Here is a 25,246-nt window from a genome sequence, read left to right on the forward strand (position 1 = left end):
TGTGTTTTACAATATTTACTGGCTATACGATAATGCTAGTTATTCAACGAATTTCACAAAGTATAAATAATTAATCAATGAGAATAAATATAGAATGCAATTAGAATAACGATAATATAATAATGTGATGTAACTTCATGAATCAGAGAGAGAGAGAGAGAGTGAGACAGTGAAAGTGAGAGTGAGAGTGAAAGAGAGAGGAGTAGGATGAAGAGAGGGAAGAGATGGATGGTAAAGAAATAGGGAGAGTGAGGAGTAAGATGAAGAGAGAAAGGAGATGGTAAAGAGTGGGAGAGAGTGAGGAGTAGGATAAAGAGAAAAAAGAGATGGTAAAGAGTTGGAGAGAGTGAAAAGTAAGATGACGAGAGAATGAAGATGGTAAAGAGAGAGAGAATGAGTGATGAGTAAGATAAAGAGAGAGAGAGAGAGTGAGTGAATGTGAGAGAGAGTGAGTGAGTGAGTGAGTGGGAGAGGGAAAGATAATGATATAGTTAAGCCGATTAGAGAATAATGTTCAGTTCTCCTATAAAGTTTGGATATCATTCCAGACTCCTGCAAACCATTACAACTCTCCATTATCACACTATCCCATCTATAGTGAGGTCCACGTTATAATGGCAGTGGAGAAAGATAGGAGAACAACGTTGCCAATCCTCTGTCTCTGTCAAGGCCTTCTATAGACGGTAGCTGATACAGGTTTATTGATGTAATATTAATTGTTCATGCTCGTTTAAGATAATCAATCATATTTTTTTAAGCAAGAAACTATATTTTCCAATAATTTCATTATGAATTTTCACGATTAACATGATATATTTAGTTAACTAACTCTACAGATATACACTTACTTTATGCTAACACAGTAGACACACTGGGGTGTTTAACACCCCAACTTAATTTTGCATTTTTCATTGAAAAATATGAAAAAACAAGTACTTAGACCATACTTCATCATTTTCCAATCATTTTTGTTCCAAGTGCATACAGAAATCAAAAGTAGAACACTGCTTATCAATATTTATACTAATTTTAGAAGTACGTATGTTCCGCCTAAGTGTAGGAGCTCCTAATCCGGTTTGAACGAATGGCTTGATCTTTGCCAATGACAACTTCATCAAAAACTCACTTCTCTCCATTTTATTGCTTTGAATCTCAAGTTGTAGAGAATCATAGCATTCATTCCAATCTGATCCATCATCCCATATCACATTCGTAGTGACAATACAAGTAAATCTTTGTAATGAAAGTGTTTGATAAAAGTCCCACGTAAGGGACACTCTGGGGTGTTAGACACCCCAAACGAGGCACAAGATGAGCTGGTGACCTGGTAGAATGCTTTTACTAACTGGAAGTAGTGGAGAGTAGTTGACAATACTACAAACCTAATTTAGACTGGGCATAAATTCCCATCTGTTTGATACTGTCAACTGCAGAACAGGGAAAAAAATCCCTAAGGTGTAAAACACCCCAGTGTGTCTCTTTAGGGCTAATTATCAATTCTACATAGTTAAAAGACGATCTGGCAACAGAGCAAAGCGAGAAAGAGATAGCGCTATCCGGTTTCTTGGATAATAGACAAGGATAGCAATACCATTGGTGATCGAACACTGCCATTATAACGTGGACCTCAATATAATCTGTTGGGCCCTCTATATATCCCACATAATGAATTAGATCCACTTTATTTCATACATAATTTAGATATAATTTAACAGTCAAACTTTGGTAGATAGCATTTCTTTATTACACACTTTATCACAGAACTCTTTGCAGATTCACTTTAAAATAATGGCATTGGCTGGTTGGGAAGATGCTTACAGTTAAAGGTGAATTTCACTATGGAAGATTAAAGAAGCCTCGAAGGTTTCGTATATAATTTGCACAGGAGTAAGTTCGCAGAGAATCGGAGAAGGACTTAGCATACTACTTAATTCCAGGGACTTATTCTCGGCAACGAGAATCTATTATGTTTAAGTACCCAAGTCGGCCAGGTGGACTTGATTCTCTGTACTTGACAAAGTCGAAAGTCTTTGAGCTTTGAATTAAGTGGATACTTTTGCTGCTGATCCAGGATTCCTTGAAAAGTACTTGCTTTATAATACTGTTCTCAGTACTATAGTGAAGTCCACGTTATAATGGCAGTGGAGAAAGATAGCAGAACAACAGTGCCGATCCTCTGTCTTGTCAATGCCTGTTTATTAACTGTTCATTCTCGTTGAAAATAATCAATTATTGACCGAGCGAAGTGTGGTCTAAGATTCAAGTCGACGGTTTGGCATTTCTCTTAATGTTTAAATATTTGAATATTAAAATCCTTGAATGTTTAAATGTTCATATGTTGCGCATTTACTGCGAAACGAGGTAATAGATTTTCATGAAATTTGACAGGTATGTTCCTTTTTTCAATTGCGCGTCGACGTATATACAAGGCTTTTGGAAATTTTGCATTTCAAGGATCATATATAAAGAAAAAAGAGCCTCCTTCATACGTCAATATTAGAGTAAAAATCTGGTGTGGCGCACTCACACAACTTTCCTTGCCGTTATGAAAATTCATCACCTGACGATAGTGTTCCCGCGCATCTCAAGTCTACTATTCAAAGATTTGAGCCAGCTGGTGACAGGGCAATAACGCTGGAGACACACATGAGGTCTGCTATTTTTTCATAGTGAATGATTTAATAGAATCAACAATAATTCGCAATTGGATAATCACATTTTCTCGAATTTAAAGCTTATTTTCAATTTTAGGTGAACATGTTACTAAACATTAATTGTAGAGATTTTCATGCTCAATCTACTCCACTTGATTTTTTTCGTTTCAATTGTATCTGAAGCCTGATAATTGGGAATCTATCTGCATTGATGGGGCGGAGCTCCTTAAAATTTTTACAGATATGGGACTTTTGGCAGTTGATAGAGCTTATCGATGACTATTTTAGGTATGAATTTGATCAAAATCGTTGGAGCCGTTTCCGATAAAATCACGAAAAACCCTGTTTTTGACAACATTTTCGCCATTTTAGCCGCCATCTTGAATTGCATTTGATCGAAATTGTTCGTGTCGGATCCTTATAGTGAAAGGACCTTAAGTTCCAAATTTCAAGTCATTCCGTTAATTGGGAGATGAGATATCGTGTACACAGACGCACATACACTCATACACACACACACATACACACACATACAGACCAATACCCAAAAACCAGTTTTTTGGACTCAGGGGACCTTGAAACGTATAGAAATTCAGAAATTGGGGTACCTTAATTTTTTTCGGAAAGCAATACTTTCCTTACCTATGGTAATAGGGCAAGGAAAGTAAAAAGAGCCTCCTTCATACGTCAATATTAGAGTAAAAATCAGAGTATAGAATTATTCATCATAAATCAGCTGACAAGTGATTACACAGATGTGTGGAGAAGCCAGTCTATTGCTGTATTTTCCATAAGGTCTAGCTTTTTCGCAATTTCTCTTCTGCCAATAAAAAGCAGACATTTAAAACAAATGGACGTCTATAGTGGGTTTCACTACATAAACTAGCAGAATAGTATTAATGAAATCAATTTTCTCACTAATGATTCACTCTTATTTGGCCTTTTGAGATCTCAAAACTGGAGGCTTGATAATCATCGCATTATTTGGTTCTCTCAATAACTCCTCTGCCAATAAATAGCAGACTTTCAAAACAAATGGACGTCTATAGTGGGGTTCACTCCATAAACTAACAAAATGAAAAATCAATTTTCTCACTTATGATTCACTCTTATTTGGCCTTAGGGATCTCAAAATTGGAGGTAAATTTGAAGAGGTAAATTTAGCCTTAGGGATCTCAAAATTAGAGGTAAATTAAAAGAGGTAAATTAGAGATAAATTTTATTTATCAATAAAATATTTTGCTTCTCTCAATATCTCCTTTGATCATAAAAAGCACTTCAAAAATGGAAGTGTATAGTAGGCTTCACTCCATGAACTAACAGTGTTCCTTATAAATTACTATTCAATATTCCCCATTCAAACAAAGCTGACAGATGGAAATGAATCATTTTGTCGTTCAGAGGACAATAAAAAAGAAGTTTGTCGAAAACTTTTTCAATAACTCAAACCCGCCAATTACATGCAAACCAAATTTATCCTCTTGCGTTTGTCAGCAGTAATTCGAATGCGGGCGACCCTTTTTAATGAGTTGAGTGAGTTTTGGGAGCGGGGAACTCGGTACTCCAATTCATTAGCGTCGTTCTGGGAGAATCAAATTATGCTCATTGACATCACTTTGTTTTTAGCGGCTGGAAAACGTGAAATTTTAGAGTTTCGGAATTTTTGCAGTATTTTTTCCGTTGATGTTCCAACACTCCAGTACTCGTGCCAAGACTATGATGTTAAATCTTTGATAGTACCGTATTAAACTACTAGCAAGTAACCCGTGCCCCGCATGGGTCTATTTCAAAACTTAACAAACTGAATACTTGACGTAATGGAATCTTAAATAATTGAAAATATGCCCATTACCATCCTCGGTTAACCTTCCGGGACGCGCGCCGTTGTAACCTTCAAGTATTCCTCCGCGACATCTAGCTCCTCCCATAGACAAAAAAAATGCATTACAATCAATCACTGGTCATAACCTATTCAGTGTTGAAGAGACTGGTGTCAGAAATGTTGTACTTTTTACATTGCGCGCTTCCTAGCTTAGTGTTAAGATTGAAGTCTAGTGGTCCATTTTCCGAAAGTGAGTGTGATTTTACCGTTAGTTTCAGATGATTGATTTTGTTTATTATAAACAGTTTGACAATTTTCGTGATGTCAATTGTTCTAAGGTGAAATAGACCGACTCCTCGATGAAAGTAGTTCAGAAGATGAGCAAAACATTGACTTTTCAGATGACAGTGAGGAAGTGTTAGAATACATCCAATTTTCGGATGATAGTGAAGTAGAAGGTGACAATGGAAGTGAATGAGAAACCAGTAATTTCGTTGATGAAAATTCTCCCGAACATGATGATATTGAGTTTATTCTTGGGAAGGATGGTGAAACAATTTGGTGTACTTCTGAAGTAGCAACAACCAGCAAGACTAAGAATAAAAATATTATAAAAATTCTCCCTGGTACAAAGAAGGTGGCTAAGAATACAAAAGATAAAGAGTTGAATCATTTTTATCAGTTATTAGCTTTGATATAATTGATGAGATTTTATATTGCACTAACCAGCATATTGTATCTTTAGTACCTCAATTCAAAAGAGAGCGAGATTGTTTACAATCGAATAGAACTGAAGTGGCCTGAACAAACAAAAATTGAGAAATAAGAAATAAATTAAAACATTGAATGAAAGGTATGTTTCTGTACGGAGTTTTAACTATGTGTATTAAAAGCCATTATCATAAAAACATAACCAGTATCCCTCTGATAATTATTAAAAATCCAAAACATACAAAAAATATCATAACAACATTCAAAAGTTAAGTGGTAAAAGATGCACATATAAATTGATATAGTAGCTATTTTAATGATGGAACCAAGTGTTGTATAAAGTACAACGCGCGCGTCCTCGTGTTACAAAAATTGGTGCGCGTCCCGGAAGGTTGATTGAGAATCTAAATGCGAAATTCCAAGTTAATCAGTCCAGTAGTTGAGACGTGATGATGTGTCAAACATAATTTTCCTATCCCGTACGTGTATAAGCCAGCTCTTCCCTTTATTATATATTATAGACCTGAAGGTAACCCGTGTTCCGCAAGGGTCCATTTCAAAACTTGACAAACTGAATACTTGACGTAATGAAATCTTGAAGAATTGAAAATATGCCTATAACCATCATCGGTTAATTAAGAATCTATATGCAAAATTTCAAGTTAACAAAACATTAAAAATCGACAATAATCGACAGTAATCGGCTTGAGATAACAGTAAAAGTTGCGACATAAACGCCCTATACCATGGGATATCTACTCACGCTATTGTTTCTCTATGATAGTACCGACCTAATTAACATTTACATAGTCATAAGAATAAGTTAGTATCACACCTATTTTAAAACATGACAAACTGAATACTTGTCGTAATGAAATCTTGAAGAATTGAAAATATGCCTATAACCATCATCGGTTAATTAAGAATCTATATGCAAAATTTCAAGTTAATCAGTCCAGTAGTTCAGATGTGATGATGCATCAAACATAATTTTCCTATCCCGTACGTGTATAAGCCAGTTCTTTCCTTTATTATAGCATAGACTAGCCGTCAGGCTCGCTTCGCTCGCCATATCCGTCTAGCCAGGGGGCTCCGCCCCATGGACCCCGACTGGATCGTCCAAGAATGAGATCAACAGGCTCGTTTCGCTCGCCTGCATTTTTCATTTGAGCATTTTTATCATATGTTAGGACAATACAGTCGGGGGTCCAGACTAAACGTCTGGCTAAACGGATATGGCGAGCTAAGCGAGCCTGAAGGCTAGTAATATAATATTCCCAGGATTGAAGTAACAGTGCCTAATCAATTTTTCCGCGATAAATGCATTTAAATCTTCAACTTGGTGCCAACCTAACAAAGTCAACTCAACTTAATGCCAACCTGACAAAATTATTAATTTAGTTGCCAGTTAACAACTGTTTCGAAGTTGTACTCTATTTAGATTATAGTTCTATAGTAACATATGATATGGAAATTTCAATTATAATTAAGAGATTGGGAGAAGAAGAATATACATGCTAAAAGACGAACTTCAAACCCTTAAAAACAACCCTTAGAGTTAAAATATTGTCAAAAGACTTCTAAGTGCGCCTCTATAGGGCCAACTGAACATACCTACCAAATTTGAACGTTTTTGGTCCGGTAGATTTTTAGTTATGCGAGTGAGTGAGTGAGTGAGTGAGTGAGTCAGTCAGTCAGTCAGTCAGTCAGTGAGTGCCATTTCGCTTTTATATATATATAGATGATTCTAGATATGTGACTCTCGAAAGGACTGGTTTCACATCGTCATGTGTATCATAGATCTCACGACCAAGAGAACGACCTGATTCATCGAGAGATGGTATTGATCGCGTGGAAAATAAAATTTGAATTGCATCAAGTCACATATCCAGTATCTTGTATACTATAATAAAGGACAGAACTGGCTTATACACGTACGGGATAGGAGAATCATGTTTGACGCTTCATCACGTCTCAACTACTCAACTGATCAACTTGAAATTTTTCATTAACCGATATCTTGTATCACATATCACATATCCAGTATCTTGTATACTATAATAAAGGACAGAACTGGCTTATACACGTACGGGATAGGAGAATCATGTTTGACGCTTCATCACGTCTCAACTACTCAACTGATCAACTTGAAATTTTTCATACAGATTCTTAATTAACCGATGATGGTTATAAGCCGGTTTTCAATTCTTCAAGATTTCATTAAGACAAGTATTCAGTTTGTCATGTTTTAAAATAGGTGTGATACTAACTTATTGTTATGACTATGTAAATGTTAATTAGGTCGGTACTATCATAGAGAAACAATAGCGTGAGTAGATATCTCATGGTATAGGGCGTTCATGTCGCAACTTTTACTGTTATCTCAAGCCGATTATTGTCGATTTTTTATGTTTTGTTGGGGTGAGAATGTATGAACTTGTTCGATCATTGAAAAATATATTTCTAGACAAATTGAATACGATATTGATTATTTCAAACAAGAATGAACAGTTAGTATCACGTCAGATAATAATACCGGTATCAACTATCCTCTATAGAAGGCAGTGGCAAGACAGAGATTCGGCAACTCTGTTCTCCTATCTTTCTCCACTGACAACAAGAATAAACAGTTAATATAATATCAGATTGGTATCAGCTATCCTCTATAGAAGGCAGTGGCAAAGCAAAGAATCGGCAACTATGTTATTTCTCCAGTCTTCTATTCATGATCCAGTGTTACTTGAAAGGCATTGGTGAATTTGTCAATTCAAATTTACTATAGTGGGGTCCACGTTAAAATAACAGTGGAGAAAGATGGGAAAACAGCGTTGCCAATTCTCTGCCTTGCCACTGCCTTCTAGCTGATACCGGTACATCTGATTTAATATCAACTGTTCATTCGTGTTTAAAATTATCAATTATTTTTTTCAATATGTTTTTCAATGAACTAACGATGAAGCTTCATGTCAAATATCAAATAGTTAATTGAACAACTATATTTCTACATTGTAAAAAAAACGATCTGGCAACTTTGTCACGCTAGAAAAGGATGGAGCTCTCTGGTTTGTCGAATGATAGACAAGGATAGCAACACCAATGTTGAGCAAATACTACCATTATAACGTGGACCTCACCATAGAATCAAACTTTCAAAGTTTTGGGCAATAGCCTGTTTTTTCCTTTCCTGGCTATTGTTTTGTTTGCTCTATACAATAAATAAATAAACTTATAGAAGTGGAATATAATTTCAAAATCGAGCAATTTTTCTATCGGACTTCGTTCATTCACAATTCAAAATCCAGTTTCACTCAAGTCGTTACGTTGGTAATTTGTCAATTCAGATTTTTGAATAACTCAATTTGAATACAATTTGACCTTCCGCTTGTACCGTCCACTATTTTTAGATCATAATCTCCCCAGAAATACCGTTAGTTCGACCACCTCTGCAATCTGTGATGCATATTAGAGAAATAGGAAAAAAACTTCTGGGAAAAGAATGAATAACTGGTTTCAGCTGGATGTAGCAGTCACAAAACAGACGAAAATAAAATTCCTATTTGGAGTCAACTGGTGAATAATTTGAATAATTCAACTTGTTCTTCCTGTTTTTAATCTGCTTTGGAGTGTTCCTCTCTGTAAGGATGGAGATGCACTTTATTGCAGTCCACGTGTGACCCTTCTATAGTGATAATTCACTTGAAACAGTCAGCTTTAGTTGGATGGGAACATTGATGTTGTATTTGAGGAAATACTGGTACTGGATTGGATGTACTTGTTATAGGATTACAGTCCGAAAAATGGAGATTTTTTGTCCTTTTTTACGATTTATTTGCTTGAAGCTTTCCTCCACTGCTCTTTCATTTCATCAGTTCTATTACTTCCTTCTTTTCTTTCACTCCTTCCACTTTTCTTCCTCCTTTCCCTTCTCCCACTCTTACTCTTTTTTCCCTCTCCTCTTACTTCACTTCTTTCTCAATTTTTTTCATCCCACCCTTCTCCCACTCTTACTCTTTTTTCCCTTTCCTCTTACTTCACTTCTTTCTCAAATTTTTTCATCTTATTTACTAGTAGTTCTGTGAACAGTAGACCTCGCGCAGTATTCTCATCCACGAATACCTGATTGAAACTATAGACCTTATGGAAATACAGCAATAGACTTGCTTCTCCACACATCTGTGTAATCACTTGTCAGCTGATTTATGATGAATATTACTATAGTCTGATTTTTACTTTCCTTGCCCTATTACCATAGGTAAGGAAAGTATTGCCATAGAGAAACAATAGCGTAAGTAGATATCCCATGGTATAGGGAATTCATGTCGCAACTTTTACTGTTATCTCAAGCCGATAACTATCAATTATTGTCAATTTTTACTGTTTTGTTGGGGTGATGGTGTAAGAACGGCACAATTTGAGAGACTACCAGCGTCACACAGCTGCATAGGAAAGAACTACATGAACTATCGGCTTGGGATAACAGTAAAAGTTGCGACATGAACGCCCTATACCATGGGATATCTACTTGGGTGTGTGTGTGTGTGTGTGTGTGTATAGGTGTATGTGCGTCTGTGTACACGATATCTCATCTCTCAATTAACCGAATGACTTGAAATTTGGAACTTAAGATCCTTAAACTATAAGTATCCGACACAAACAATTTCGATCCAATGCAATTCAAGATGGCGGCTAAAATGGGGAAAAAGTTGTCAAAACAGGATTTTTCGAGATTTCCTCAAAAACGGCTTCAACGATTTTGATCATATTTATTTACCTGGAATAGTCATTGATAAGCTCTATCAACTGCCATAAGTTTCATATTTGTAAAAATTTCAGGAGCTCCGCCCCATCAATGCAAAGTTTGATTTCAGATCCCCAATTATCAGGCTTCAGATAAAATTTAAACAAAAAAATTTGAGTGGAAAAGATTAAGCATGAAAATCTCTACAATTAATGTTCAGTAACATTTTCACCTAAAATTGAAAATAAGCACGAAATTCGAGAAAATGTTATTATTTCAATTGCAAACTGTTGGCAACTGTTGATTCTATTAAATGATTCACTATGAAGAGATAGCTGACCTCGTATGTCTCCAGCGTTATTGTCCTGTCACCAGCTGGCTCAGATCTTTGTTTATAAGTAGACTTGAGATGCGCGGTAACACTAGCGTCAGGTGATCAATTTTCATTACGGCAAGGAAAGTTGTGTGAGTGCACCACACCAGATTTTTACTCTAACATTGGCGTATGAAGGAGGCTCATTTTTCCTTTTATATTATCCTTGAAATGCAAAATTTCCAAAAACCTTTGTATATACGTCGACCCGCAATTATTAAAAAAGGAACGAACATACCTGTCAAATTTTATTAAAATCCATTACCGCGTTTCGCCGTGAATGCGCAACATAAAAACATATAAACATTTAAACATTCAAACATTTCAACATTAGGAGAAATGCCAAACTGTCGACTTCAATCTAAGACCTCACTTCGCTCGGTCAATAATGGTTAAATTCTCATGTTTCTCTTCACTTTGCACTCGTATAATGTCTGCAGTAATCTGAGAATCGAATTATGTACAATAATATACAAGTTTCATTCTATTTTTTTCTAATACCCTACTAGCCTGTCTGATCTCTGATGGCTAAGGCTCAACTCACACTTACGCGACTCAGGTCGAGAAGAGACTGCGACTCTAGTCTCTTCTTGATGCAGCATGTCAAATGGTGACACACAGACCAGTCGATTCTAGTCTCCGCGACCTCACGACTGAGTCGAGCGTCGACTTGAGTTGCGTAGTACCGTACATTTTTAATGAAAGTGAGGTTATGTTTTATGAAAGTGATGTTTCATCATTCTAGATAAGACAATAATAAGAATTAGATGAGACAATATATTTAATAATTAATATTGAATTGATAAATATGTTTGTCTTTCCGGTCGCAAAATATCATAATTATTTCAAAGTTTGGAATTTTCCAATTATATTTGTAATTAATTAAATTCAATTTAGAAGTATTTTCTCAATTTTCAAATAATTTTTGTGTGTATGAATAATTGTAAATTGAGTGTGTAATTTTGAAGAATTTTGAAGTGACACAAATAACCTCTAGCTACATTTGGACTGTTGTATAAATTGGAATTGGAACCGTTTTGGGCGTACGTTAGCCTGTGGTACTTTTCTGTGAGTGTTGTATAATTCTGAATGATTGAATAAATGAATAAAATATTCATAATAATTATAAATAGAAATACAAATTCAGTACCTTTTTTAAATTATTTTATCACAACATGTCTCGGACATTCATGCCATTTCCAAGTGATGAAATAATTCAAAAAATCTGGTGTGGCACACTCACACAACTTTCCTTGCCGTTATGAAAATTGATCAACTGACGCTAGTGTTCACGCGCATCTCAAGTCTACTATTCTAAGATCTGAGTCAGCTGGTGACAGGACAATAGCACTGCAGACACACGAAGTCTGCTATCTCTTCATAGTGAATGGTTTAATAGAATCAACAGTTGCTAACAGTTTGCAATCGAATAATCTTATTCTCTCGAATTTCAAGCTTATTTTCAATTTTATTTGAAAATGTTACTGAACATTAATTGTAGAGATTTTTATGCTAAATCTTTTCCACTTGGATTTTTTTGTTTATATTGTATCTGAAGCCTGATAATTGAGAATCTGAAATCAAACTTTGCATTGATGGGGCGGTGCTCCTGAAATTTTTACAGATATGGGACTTAAAACAGTTGATAAAGCTTATTAATGCCTTATTTAGGTATAACTTTTATCAAAATCGTTGAAGCCGTTTTCGAGAAAATCGCGAAAAACCCTGTTTTTGACAACATTTTCGCCATTTTAGCCGCCATGTTGAATTGCATTTGATCGAAATTGTTTGTGTCGGATACTTATAGTGTAAGGACCTTAAGTTCTAAATTTCAAGACATTCCGTCAATTGGGAGATGAGATATCGTGTACACAGACGCACATACACTCATACACACACACACACACACACACACACACACACACACACACACATACAGACCAATACCCAAAAACCACTTTTTTGGACTCATGGGACCTTGAAACGTATAGATATTTAGAAATTGGGGTACCTTAATTTTTTTCTGAAAGCAATACTTTCCTTACCTATGGTAATAGGGCAAGGAAAGTAAAAAGGGTACTGATATATGTATTTCTATTTATATTACAAGTAGCCCTATACAGAAAAGAGATCATAATAATTATTTAATTATTATAAAATTTGTAACATGTTAAGTAGTCTGATATTTTTAATAAACTAAGGTTAGAAATGGAGTAGCATGGAACTGAAGTAGTGACAAAGAGCGAAAAAGTCGTAAGGTCGAGAGACTTGAGTATCCTCGACTGGAGTCGTACGATTTGAGTCGAGGTAGTGTGAGTTGAGCCTAAAAAGTCTCACGAGAAAAACATAAGATTCTCCTCTCCCAATCCATCCTGTCACAGTCACTCTCCACATTCTTCTCTCTTCTCCTTCTCTATCGGTTCTAACTCTTTTTTTATCAGTCGTCTACCATCTCACTCTTCTTATTCACATCCTTCTTCATCTCTCTCAAAACTCAAAGTGATCCGACAACTGGATATTTTATATCGAAACTAATCTCAGGTTGTGAGCATTTGAAGTCCTAAAATCGGAATAACGATTCGGAAATGTTTTGAAACATTCCTATGAAAAAGATGGTCTTCAACCTGGTTGTTTTCTTCCAAAAAAGGCTTAAAAATGTTCTCCAGATGATATCAACGTGTTTTTTATAGGAATCGTAAAATGTTCAAAAATAGAACCAAGCATGTATAGAGCTTGATAGTTCAACCTTCTTAGTTGAATTTTATGTTGTGGGAGATGTGTTTGATGGTTAGATCAGGTTGTAACAATAATGGAGTTTTTGGACGAATTTTGAGATTCTAGCATTGATGAACATAATTTGATTATAAATTGCATTGGCAGAGCTGACAATCTGCTCGAATTATTGTGATAATGAATGAATAATAGAATAATCATTCCAAGAAGAAGAAGAAAAAGAAGAAGAAGAAGAAGAAGTGTGTCACTATTTGGGACAATGACGCCTAGTGACAGTGACACTGAAAAATCGTTCTTTTCATGCTACTTCTCCAACTCGATCACTATCGTTCACTCTCTCACTCTCTCTCTCTCTCACTCACTCACTCCCTCACTCTCTCACACTCACTCACTCACTCACTCGATTTCCTCTCACTCCATCTTTACCTCTCATCTTCTCTTCCTCTCCCACTCAAGCTCTCTCACTACCTCACTATCACTCTTTCACTCTCACACACTTGCTCTCTCAGTACCGCACTCACTCCCTCTCTCTCACACTCACTCTCTTACCATATCTCACTCACTAGCAGCTAGCATAATACTCATTATGAATAGTGATACGTCATAATCCTATTATATTAAGCGAGCAATTTCTGTATATCTGTTTCTATTTTTATATCCGGTTATTTAATATTTATGTTCAACGGATCTCGAAAACGGCTCTAACGATTTTCACGAAATTTGGAACATAGTAGGTTTATGATATGGAAATTCGATTGCACTAGGTCTCATCCTTGGGTAAACTCGCTGAACGACATTAAAAGGATGATCCATCCTTGGCTGAAACAGCTGAGACTTTCGTCGTCTGTGGATAGTAAAAAGTGAGCGAGTGATTCTGTGGAAAATCAAAATATCGCATTCCCGAAATTCATAAGCTGACGTATAGCCAGCTGTAAAATATAATAAACACGATCATCTTAGAGAATTTTTTTCTGTTCATCAATAAACTAGTAGTTCTGTGAACAGTAGACCTCACGCAGTATTCTAATCCACAAGTACCTGATTGAAACTATAGACCTAATACAGCAATAGACTGGCTTCTCCACACATCTGTGTAATCAATTGTCAGCTGAATAATTCTATAGTCTGATTTTTACTCTAATATAGGCGTATGAAGGAGGCTCCTTTTTCCTTTTATATCATCCTTGAAAAGCAAAATTTCCAAAAACCTTGTATATACGTCGACGCACAATTATAAAAGGAACATACCTGTCAAATTTCATGGAAATCTATTACTTCGTTTCGCCGTAAATGCGCAATATATAAACATTGAAACATTTAAACATTCAAACAGAGAAATGCCAAACCCTCGACTTTAATCTTAGACCTCACTTCGCTCGGTCAATTAATAACTTTATCCTTATAGATTCTATTAGATTGAACGGATCTTGACAAACACATTAAGTTAATCATGTGTATGATAAGTTATGTTCAATCTAATAGAATCAATAAGGATTAAGTTATTAACACTTTGTTAATAACTTTGGTGTAAACGCAGCTTTAGTGAGCTCTATTATTATAGAATCTCTTCTATCATTATATGAGATATTCACTACAAAATGTTCGTATTCCTCCTCATATCAGTGCATCAGTGCTTTCTTTTAATATTGATAGTCTGAAGTGAGATTCCCACTGTTAAACCACGTGCCTGACTTTTAGAATATTTCAGCTGCATTCCAGTCAATCTCCAGTAATTGCCATGTCTCGCAACCAATCAGAGAGTATGTGTGAGGGGGACAGAAAGTGAGACAGAGAGAGCGTGAGAGTGATAGAGTGTGAGAAAAGAGAGATAAGAGTGGGTGAGAGGAAAAGGGGAAAGCGTGTGTTTGCTTGCAGATTAATTTTGACATTTCTGCACTTTTAGCGTCAATTATCGATTCATATCACGCCCACACTTCCTCTTTCCATAAATTAGTTTCATCATGGCATTAAAGTGAGGATATGAAAATATTTCAGAATTTTGATATTTCTCCAAGATTTTTCAAGCTGAAATTTAATGAATGTGACTGGAAGATAAGAGCAGACGATTGACAAACTGTTCAACTCCGCAATTTTGACATGAAATTCATCAATTTCACCTGTATAGTATTGCAATACTTCTTTCCTCAACGAATCTATATTGAGGTCCACGTTATAATGGCAGTGGAGAAAGATAGGAGGAAAACGTAGCCGAACCTCTGTCTTGTCAATGCCTTCTATAGACCGTAGTTGATACAGGTTTATTGATGTGATATCAACTGTTCATTCTCGTTTAAAACAATCAATTATATTTTATTAAGCAAGAATTTATATTTTTCAATAATTTGATAATGAATTTTCATAAATAAGATTTAATATTTCGTTAATCATTAATCCCACATTGTTAAAAGACGATCTGGCAACATAGCAAAGCAAGAAAGAGATAGTGCTATCTGCTTTGTTGAATGATGGACAAGGATAGCAATACCATTGCTATCAAACACTGCCATTATAACGTGGACCTCAATATAGAAGGCACGTTAATTGTTAGCAGAATAAGTACAGTGGATCACAGTTTTGTATTTGATAGAAAATGAATAAATATTTGAACCTCCATGGGAAATTCGCTCATCCATATGTTTCCGGGATCATTGAAGGAATAATTCATAATTTGTTTGAAACCTTGAACATTTGAAATTTTGAAGTAATTTAATCAAGTTCAATCTCAATGCCTGTAGGAGACCGAACAAATTGATAACCAAAATGGAAGGTACACGATCATTTCACTTCTCATTTGACTAATAGCAAAGAGAAACGATAGCATAAGTAGATATCCCATGGTATAGGGCGTTTATGTCGCAACTTTCACTATTATCTCAAGCCGATAGCCTACTTAGTTCTTTCCTATGAAGCTGTGTGATGCTGGAAGTCTCTTATATTGTGCCGTTCATACACTCTCACCCCAACAAAACAGTAAAAATTGACAATAATCGACAGTAATCCGCTTGAGATAACAGTAAAAGTTGCGACATAAATCCCCTATACCATGGAATATCTACTTACGCTATTGTTTCTCTATGCTAATAGTCCGGGCGCAAATGTCATTCCGTGGTCATTTTTGGGAAACAGCCGTGAAAGATGTCTCTATTTCTTCGTTAGGTCTAGCATAATAAGGATCGTGATGATGATAAGTCGAAATCACAGGCAAGCACCTCAAAAGCAAGATGGCCGCCAAAATTTTCAGGTTTTTGCTATATCGTTTGTAATAACCGTTCAAGATATTCAACCGAATTCTAGACGAAAAATTTTTAAAACTTTCCTCTACAATTTTTGTTCCATGAAATATTCCTCTGAAACGCATGTATTTTTCAGTTATAACCTTCAAAAGCTCAAAAAACGTTTTTTCTAAATTTTTTCAATTTCCATTCCATTATAACTTTTTTGTGCAAGAGATACAGAGAAATTTTGAATCAATGAAATTTAGAGCGTTTTTTTCAACTTTAGAACGATATATCTTCATGCGCTGTACGTGGAGAAATAGGTTCTCCAGCGCCCTCCAAAGAAAACCCTGTACGGTTTCTGGTGAGTTTTTCCGTATGCATGAGGTAACAAGCTAAATCAAATCAAATCAAATCAAATTTTATTTGCCATTCCAAATATAATACAAAACAATGATAAATGTCAAAACAAACTTAAGCAAGATAGACACTCAAAGTATTCATATAAATGAAAACTTTGTTACACAAAATAACATAATAGGCGATGCCTGCAAAACCAAGGGTTTGAGTGCTGGCAGCGAGTACCAAAAAAATTCATAAAAAGTACAATACACAAGTGAAAGAGAAGAAAAATTAATACAAATATGTATGACAATAAAAATGTACAGAATACTGATAATATGAGAAAAGTTGAAGTGTAATACAAATGGAGTAAGTTACTGCTATATTAAATTTTATGATTGGTTGCTGTTATAAGTCAATGTTGATATATATTGTGTTGGAAGGAATATATCTGAAATATAATTGAGAATTGATACAATTATTGATGAACTGTAGTTAGTGAAATGAGATGATGGTGATATTTAATATTATATTATGTTTGTAAGAATTGAGAAGTGTTTATTGATTTTATCCACTCTGCTATTTTTTTAGGATTTGCTTTTGTTGTTCTATTTGCTATTAAGTTTTCTGGTAGCAGGTTGATGAGTCTATTGCAGATGTAAGGAAATTGTCTTCGGCATACAGTCATGTCAGTTCTGTTAATTTGATAATTATCTTGCATTCGAAAATTGTAGGTTCGAGCTTGAGGTGTAAATAGATTTCTGTTTTTAATTATGTATAATATTATGTTTTTCACAAATAGTTGCCTAACTGTTAAAACTGGGAATTCTGTAAAAAGGAGATTTGTAGGGTAACGTCTGGGTCGACCAAGTGCTGCTTTAATTAAGTGTTTTTGAATTAAGGAGATTTTGTTAAAATGTACTAACAATGCCCCACCCCATACCCTAATGCCATACTGTAATACTGACTGGGCGTAAGCAAAGTAAATTAATAGTAATATATTTAAATCACCTAACCCGTTTAACCTGTAAAATTTATGTATAATATGTTTCATTTTTTTACTTATATTATCAATGTGAGCGTTCCATTTGAGTTGTGAATCTAACATGACTCCCAGATATTTTGTCTCCCTCACTCTTATCAATGCCTGACATACACAGTTTTCATCCCTCTCCTGTAACCCTTCCAACTCTACATAATGATTATAATATGTACAGGAGTCTGAGAAGCTAGAACTATAAAATCGATTTTTTCGTGACTACTTCAAAATAGAGACTTGCAAATGGTCTCAATCTCTTCGTTACAACAAGCTGAATAAGAATATTGATGATGGAAACAACGGAAATATTCGACATTATTGAAAATTCAAGATGGCGGTCATTATTGACATAAATTTTTATATCGCTTGCTATTTAGTTATTAATAATAATAATAAATAATAAATATTTTTATTGCATAAAAACTGTACATTACAGATATGGCAAACGTCAAATTATTATAAAAACAAATAAAATACATGAAAATGATCAATGTCACAAAGTACAAAACACAAAAGTACAATAAGTTATCACAGCTATTAATTGATAAGTACACAATATTATTGAAATGTATCCACTAATTATCCATGTATTCCTTTATGGAATAGAAGCCACCATTCAATAAATATTTCTTCAAGTGGGCTTTAAATACATTTTTATTTGTTTTAACAGATTTTATTTCATTTGGGAGCCTATTGTGAAAAAATATTCCTTGATAAAATGGATTTTTCTTTGCTATTGCTAAATTAACATTAGGTAAATGATAGTTATTAGCTGTTCTTGTTCTATGACTGTGGATATTGCTATTAGTGGGTAGAAAATTATTATCAACGGTGCTAAGGATAGTCTTATCAAAGATGGAAATGTGAGAATACTTTCAATTTTAAAATAATCTCGGCAGGACTGATATCTCGTCAGTTTACACATACATCTAATGGCTTTTTTTTTGTAAAGTGAATATTTTTCTTACATCTCTTTCAGAAGAATTGCCCCAAACTGTTACTCCATATCTCAGATGACATTCAAATAAAGCAAAATATATGCATTTAAGTATATTGAAAGTACAATAGCGGGATAGTGTTCTTAAAATAAAAATCACTGAACTTAGTTTAGAACAAGTATGATCCACATGAGATTGCCAGTTAAGACTAGAATCCAGATGAATACCTAAAAATTTACACACTTCAACCTCTGAAACGAACTCATCATCCAGCAATAAACCAATACAACATACACTATTTGAAAAGGTCATTCTAACAGTTTTACTAACATTAAGATGCAGATTGATGCTGTTGAACCACTGACAAATGTTATTGACTGATACATAAGCATTCAACTCCAGCCGCTCACAGTCATTCTCAGCATTTAGGATGCTAGTGTCATCCGCATATAATGTAATATCAGCTCCTAATCCACTGCCCTTTATATCATTTATGTAGATGTTAAAAAGAAGCAGACCTAGCACCGATCCTTGGGGGACTCCAAATTTGACTTCTCTTAACTTAGATTTAAAATTGTCATTGCTGTTTTTTATTTCAACATATTGTACTCTGTTAAGTAAGTATGACGCAAGTAATTTCAGTGCAAGCCCTCTAACGCCAATATTTTCTAATTTATTTAGTAGAATTGTAAGTTCAACTGTATCAAATGCCTTGCTGAGGTCAACAAAAGTGGCTGCTGAATGTTTCTTCTTATCTAAATTATCAATAATTCTATTCACAAAGGTAACAACTGCTGTTTCTGTGGATTTTCCTTTTATGAACCCATGCTGGTCAACACAAAGAAGTTTGTACTTATTAAAGAAAGACACTATTCTATTTTCTAATACTTTTTCAAATATTTTTGAGAATGTGGATATAATTGACACAGGTCTATAGTTCTCTATGTTATCCCTCTCCTTACTTTTAAACAGTGGAATAACTTTCACAATCTTCAAGTTTCTTGGGAATACACCCACCTCGAAAGATTTGTTTATGATAAAGGCAAGAGGTGTACAAATAAAAGTGTCACATTTCTTTACCAACCAGTTAGAGAATCCATCATGACCTTCTGACTTTTTGTTTTTGAGTGTTCTTATAACCTGCAGAATCTCATCTGCGGATACTGATGTCAAGTATATTGAATTTAATGAATTAGTTGATGTGTTCCTACAATATTCAAACCTCTGCTTTCCCCTGCCTTTCCGTATTTTTTCAGCCACAGATACATAATGATCATTGAAGACGTTGGCTATTTTCACTGGGTCTTCAACTTCTGAATCCTCTGTTTTGATTTTGATTATAGATTTACTTCTTCTATTATTAGCTCTATTACCCACCTCATTATTTATAATATTCCATGTAGTCTTACTTAAGTTGTCTGAATGTGATATTTGCCTAGTGATGAATTGTGTTTTGCATGTGTTTAAAATGTTCTTGTATTGTTGTTTTTTTTGCTTTAATAAGTTTTTGAGAGTATTAGTTTTGTATTGCCTATAGAAAAGAGCAGCATCTCTATATTCCTCCCTAGCTCTTTTCACATCATTATTCATCCATTTATTCTGTTTAAGCTGTGATACTTTCTTTCTTTTTAGCGGGAAAGCCTGATTTTTGTGAGAGGTTAAAATTTTTAAGAATGATTCATACATTTCATCAACATTACAAGACCGATATACATCATCCCAAGATTCTTTTTTCAGTAGTTCATGAAAAGCATTTACATTATGTTCATTATAATCTCTGAAATACGTGAAGGGTGTTTGGGGTTTACCCTGAGACCTATCAACTTCCTCTCTAAATATTTCTATTATTTGGGAGTGATGATCAGATATATATGTTTTTACAACTTCAGCCCTATAAAAATCTTCATTCAAATCGGTTGCAATATTATCAATAATTGTTTCAGAGTGTATTGTTTCTCTAGTAAAGCTATGAATGCATAAACTTAAATTATGTGATAGTAGCATGTCTCTGAGTGAACTGCTCTCATTTGTCACCTCGGCTGTATTTATATTAAAATCCCCTAAAATTATTTTGTTCCTGTTAATGGGTAGTTTTGACAGTATCTTATCTAAGTTTTCTATGAATGGCTTAACCTCACAAGAAGGTGATCTATACAAAGACAATAAATAAATCTCTTCATTCTGTAACTTAATTGATAACAAACAAACTTCAAGAACCTTTTCTTCACAAAAATCCTCCAGAAAATGGGAGTTTATAACATTAGATACAATGTTTTTATTATTTTTGAAAAAGATTGATACCCCACCTCCTCTATATGACTCTCTACAAAAATATGTAATTAAGCTGTAACCACTTATATTGACAAGATTGATTTCAGGAGATTTCAGTCCATGTTCTGACAGACACAAGATATCTGGCTTCATTTCATCTAAAACTACATCTAATTCTAAAAGTTTATTTTTCAAGTGTTGTATGTTCAGGTGCATAATTCTAATATTTCCTTTCTTGCAAACTGAATCTTTACCATTACATATTGAAGTTGGATTCTCATTAGTCTTCCTATCAAGTGATTGCTCAAGAGGTGAACAATCTATCCTAAAAAAACATCAGTGTTATCATGATTGTGTTGACTCAATGGAATAGGTTGCTTAGAAGATTCTACGGTGTCACTAATCTTAGCTGCAGTATTTAATATTATATCAACAATGTATTTCTTTCCGAGGTGGTTTAAGTGTAGACCATGAGACGTATGAAATCTTGCACCCAAACAACTCAAATCTGAAAAAGTCACATTAGAGAAATGCTTGCTAATATTTTTTAAGCGTTCGTTGGTTTTTTGGACCTCCTTATTAACACATGACCACTTAGGAAGATCATGTCGATGGGGTACGGAAAACACCAATACACTTGTATGCTGCAAATCCAACAGTCTCCTCCTGAATGATTGAATCAGATGGTTCGATTCGTTGCATGCCACATCATTAGTTCCTGCGATGAGAACTGCAAGGTCATCCTTCGTCATATCAGAACAAATACTTTTGCAATCATCAGTAACCGTTTCAAACTTGGCACCCGGCTTCATTATATTTAGAAAATTATGCTGACTCTTTGACAAGACTTCATTGACAACCCGCCTTCCCTCCCTGACTGTCAGAAAAACATCTTATTTTTACTGGCTTAAGATTGATCAACCTTCTTTTTAACTGTTCTTTATGAAAGTCGTTTAAGTTGTATTGTTTGCGCCGGGTATGTGAATTAGACACCTCAGATGTGGTTGAGCGCGATGCCAGATACCTCTGAAAATGAGAAATGATGTTCATCTCTTTGGCGTCTGCCGCGATCTCCTCAAGAACAATTATCTTTCTTCTCGATTCCTCAAGCTTGTCACCCAATTCTAAAATTTGGTCCATGAGGTTAGTGTTTTCCTCCAGCAAGATACCCACTTGACCAACTTCCAAACTGTAAGGTAGTCGGATGCAGTCATTCACCAGTCCTGTGGTTTCATCGGTTTGAGGAGAGACTTCTCTGGACTGTTGCTCAGTTGTCAGCTCTGTAATCTGAACATCGTCGGTTTGAGAAGAGACTTCTCTGGACTGTCGCTCAATAGTCAGTTCTATAATCTGAACATCGTCGGTTTGAGAAGAGACTTCTCTGGTCTGACACTCAGTTGTCAGCTCAATAATTCGGACATCGTTATAGATGGATCTATCAATTGCAGCATCCCGTTCAGTCCTCAATCGTTCATTCTCCAGCAACAGGGTCTCCCTCTCCAGCGTTAGCTTCTTAATCACTGCGTTAACTTCATGAGGTTCGATTTGCTCCATGCTCTTGTCTCCTTCATCCAACGATAATTCGTTAATAAGAATATCCTTATCCTTACTCGTCATATTTGGAGTTGAAGAGCAAGCACTTGAAATTGAATAATTTTTGGAAGTTGGAACCGGGTGACTATGATTAGCACTTGATAAATCAACTATGACATCAACCGACTCATTAGTCACCAATTGCGCCTTACAAGACTTGTTAAGACAGCGACAGGTAATATCCCCTGTTACTCTTGTAATACCCTTCCTATAATTATATTTCTCGTGTGTCAACTTAGGATTTCCTCGATTTGTTGTACCAATTACCAAAGAAACCATTCTGAATTCGCAAGATTGAATGTACATTAAAGTTGCATCAATTATTAATACTGGTTCAAATAATATTCATTATATCAGGAACGGATGCAGAAGGAAAAAAGGAATGCCCAGAGAGCTATCAAGGCGCTTGGGTGAGAGAAGGGTAAGCTCCTGAAAACAGAGGTTAATATTATAATAATGGTTTTGAGAGAGATAGGATTCAGTTCGAATATTATTAAATATGAAGCGAGAAAAAGAAAACAAATCAAAATTACCGCCGTTACACTCCACGTGACAATGTTATTGATAATGCCGGTCCTTCTTTGACACTATCACAACAGCTGACCCAGGCTGTACCGTAGTATCTCAAAATGAAACGACAATCTTATCAGAGAATTATTAGACTAGAAAGCACAACATTGGCTAGCCTGCATAGCCGGGAAAATGGAACTGTTTTAAACAACTGTAAGATTGTGAGATTATCTCAACTACTGAGATAATACTACCGTAATCTTGAATTCTTCAGTAGCTTGTGGCAAGTGGACGGTGTAAGTGTTTGTTGTTTCGTTATCAGCCGGCCGGTCTGTAATTGTTCGTCTGCACACGGCCTACGTCTCAAAATAAACTAACCTGCAAGCTGACCAAGGCACTTAGGCTCAAAGAAGTAAACGAATTTACACTATTAGGTGTCACAGAAATTCACGACTAAGTAAGTACAGGTGGAAAAACACTGGATTAACGATACTGTGTAACTGAATGGCTAGAAATACTTAATAAATACTCAAATTTCACTAAAATACCATGGAGCAATACTGAATACGATCTATATGCAACTGGCAGTCCTGCCAACGGCAATTATATTTTTTATAATTATTGTGGGAGATATCGAACTGGTTTTACAACCAAAGTATTAGGAATTAACCAATCCATGATATTTGAGAGAATCGACTCATTTTGACAACTCTTTTCATGATTTATCCAACTACAAAAACTTGAAACATATATTTTTTGGGGACAATATTTTACTTTCCACCCTGTGAATGTATTTGCAGTAGACATACACTAGTGTTATTGATACAGTGTTCTAGTATATTTCCTAAGCTTCAAAATGACATTCCACAGCTGGAGCGTTATCGGAAAATGGATGTTATATTAAATGTGAATGTTTTTGTAAAATTATATTTTTTATAATTATTGAATCCTCTATCGGAAAGGTGTTCTTTGAAGTTCCCCTCTGATCCATGATTTTATTTAGTTTAATGGAGATTTTTGTTTGTGTCTTTTGCAATTGAGGGTGCTCACTCCTCACTAACGTAACTTTGAGGAAGTATCAGCCTTATCTCTTGCTGTAATGGTACCCTATCCCGGCAACCTGGAAGGAGCCCAGCTGTTTTTTGTCCTACTCTCTCATAATCGGTTGAAGTGTGCGGACGGTATCGCGCCGGTGAAAATTTGAACGCGCCGGTGAAAATTTGAACGCGCCTGCAAAATCCTAAAAGAAGCGGAACCGAAACATTCTGCATAGGTGTAGGCCTACGTGCTGACGAACAACGACTAATGCTCTACCGACTAAAATTGCTATCCAGGGACAACTCTTAATCCGGTGATTTCTTTCCGATTATCAAAATTAGTTACAAAAGGACCCTTAAGTGGAGTCAGTTTCCACAATTGCTATTTCGATTTATGAATGTTTATTCAGACTGAATTATTCACTAACATTTTTTCATTACTACCGCGGGGTCTGAGGTATGTAATACCCCCAGAATAAAAGTGGCTCGGGGGTTCTCCTGCTGGAAGAAATTTGGAATTTTTAACCCACAAACGAATTCAAATACGTATTTGAGCTCTAAAATATGCTCAAGCTAATATTATTCATATTATGTTCTAAATTATATTTCATATCATATATGATATTCAGTCTAAAAATTAATCCTTTAGAGTAATTTTAAGAGAATCAAGTTCAACTTTAAAAGTGAAATCTAAAGACAGACATATATAAAAATACTCTTTTTCTCTCTCAAAATTAATTAATTTCATGCTAGAAGTATTTATTAATTCCCTTATTTTTTCATCTTGCTTGTAAGGTTTGTAGCCATATTGCTCTTTTTTTGCTTCTTCGATCCTATCCGTCCATCCTATCCTTATCCGTCGACCCTATCCATATATTCCGTCATGAATGTTTTATTTATTTCTCAACAGATCTTTGTTACTTTACATTTTAAGAATGCTCTACTTTTAAGTTTATTCAACTATTCCACTCAGCCTATTATTATTTTTATTCCCACTTTTTTCATTTAAAGTATAGTGTTGTTTTATTTAGTCAATATACGTCAGGTTTCGGCTTGCCTCAAGGTTCTGTGCTATCACTAATTCTTTTTTTGTTATATGTGAATGACCTACTCAAACTAAACCTCCAAGATTGCACCACTCTGTCTTTTGCAGATGACACTGTATTGATCTTCAGCGGCAAAAGCTGGGTAGAAACTTTCAATATAGCCAATAGAAACCTAATTATTGTTAGAAAATGGCTTCAAGATCATATCCTGACTTTAAACGCTG

At 35.1% G+C, this 25,246-nt stretch overlaps 1 protein-coding gene across 4 annotated transcripts in view; it reads left to right on the top strand.

Annotated features, from left to right (window-relative positions):
* Positions 1-22,315: 22,315 nt before the first annotated feature.
* Positions 22,316-25,246, top strand: part of LOC111047660 — a 53,446-nt gene continuing 50,515 nt past the window's right edge. The window contains exon 1 of one of the 4 annotated variants that reach the window (XM_039438309.1): positions 22,316-23,396. The gene's annotated coding sequence lies outside the window, so the exon portion shown is untranslated. The remainder of the gene's footprint in view (positions 23,397-25,246) is intronic. The other 3 variants (XM_039438306.1, XM_039438308.1, XM_039438307.1) reach the window with 3 other exon arrangements.

The sequence above is a fragment of the Nilaparvata lugens genome, chromosome 11 (genome assembly GCF_014356525.2).
Source record: "Nilaparvata lugens isolate BPH chromosome 11, ASM1435652v1, whole genome shotgun sequence".
NCBI classification, from domain to species: Eukaryota; Metazoa; Arthropoda; class Insecta; order Hemiptera; family Delphacidae; genus Nilaparvata; species Nilaparvata lugens.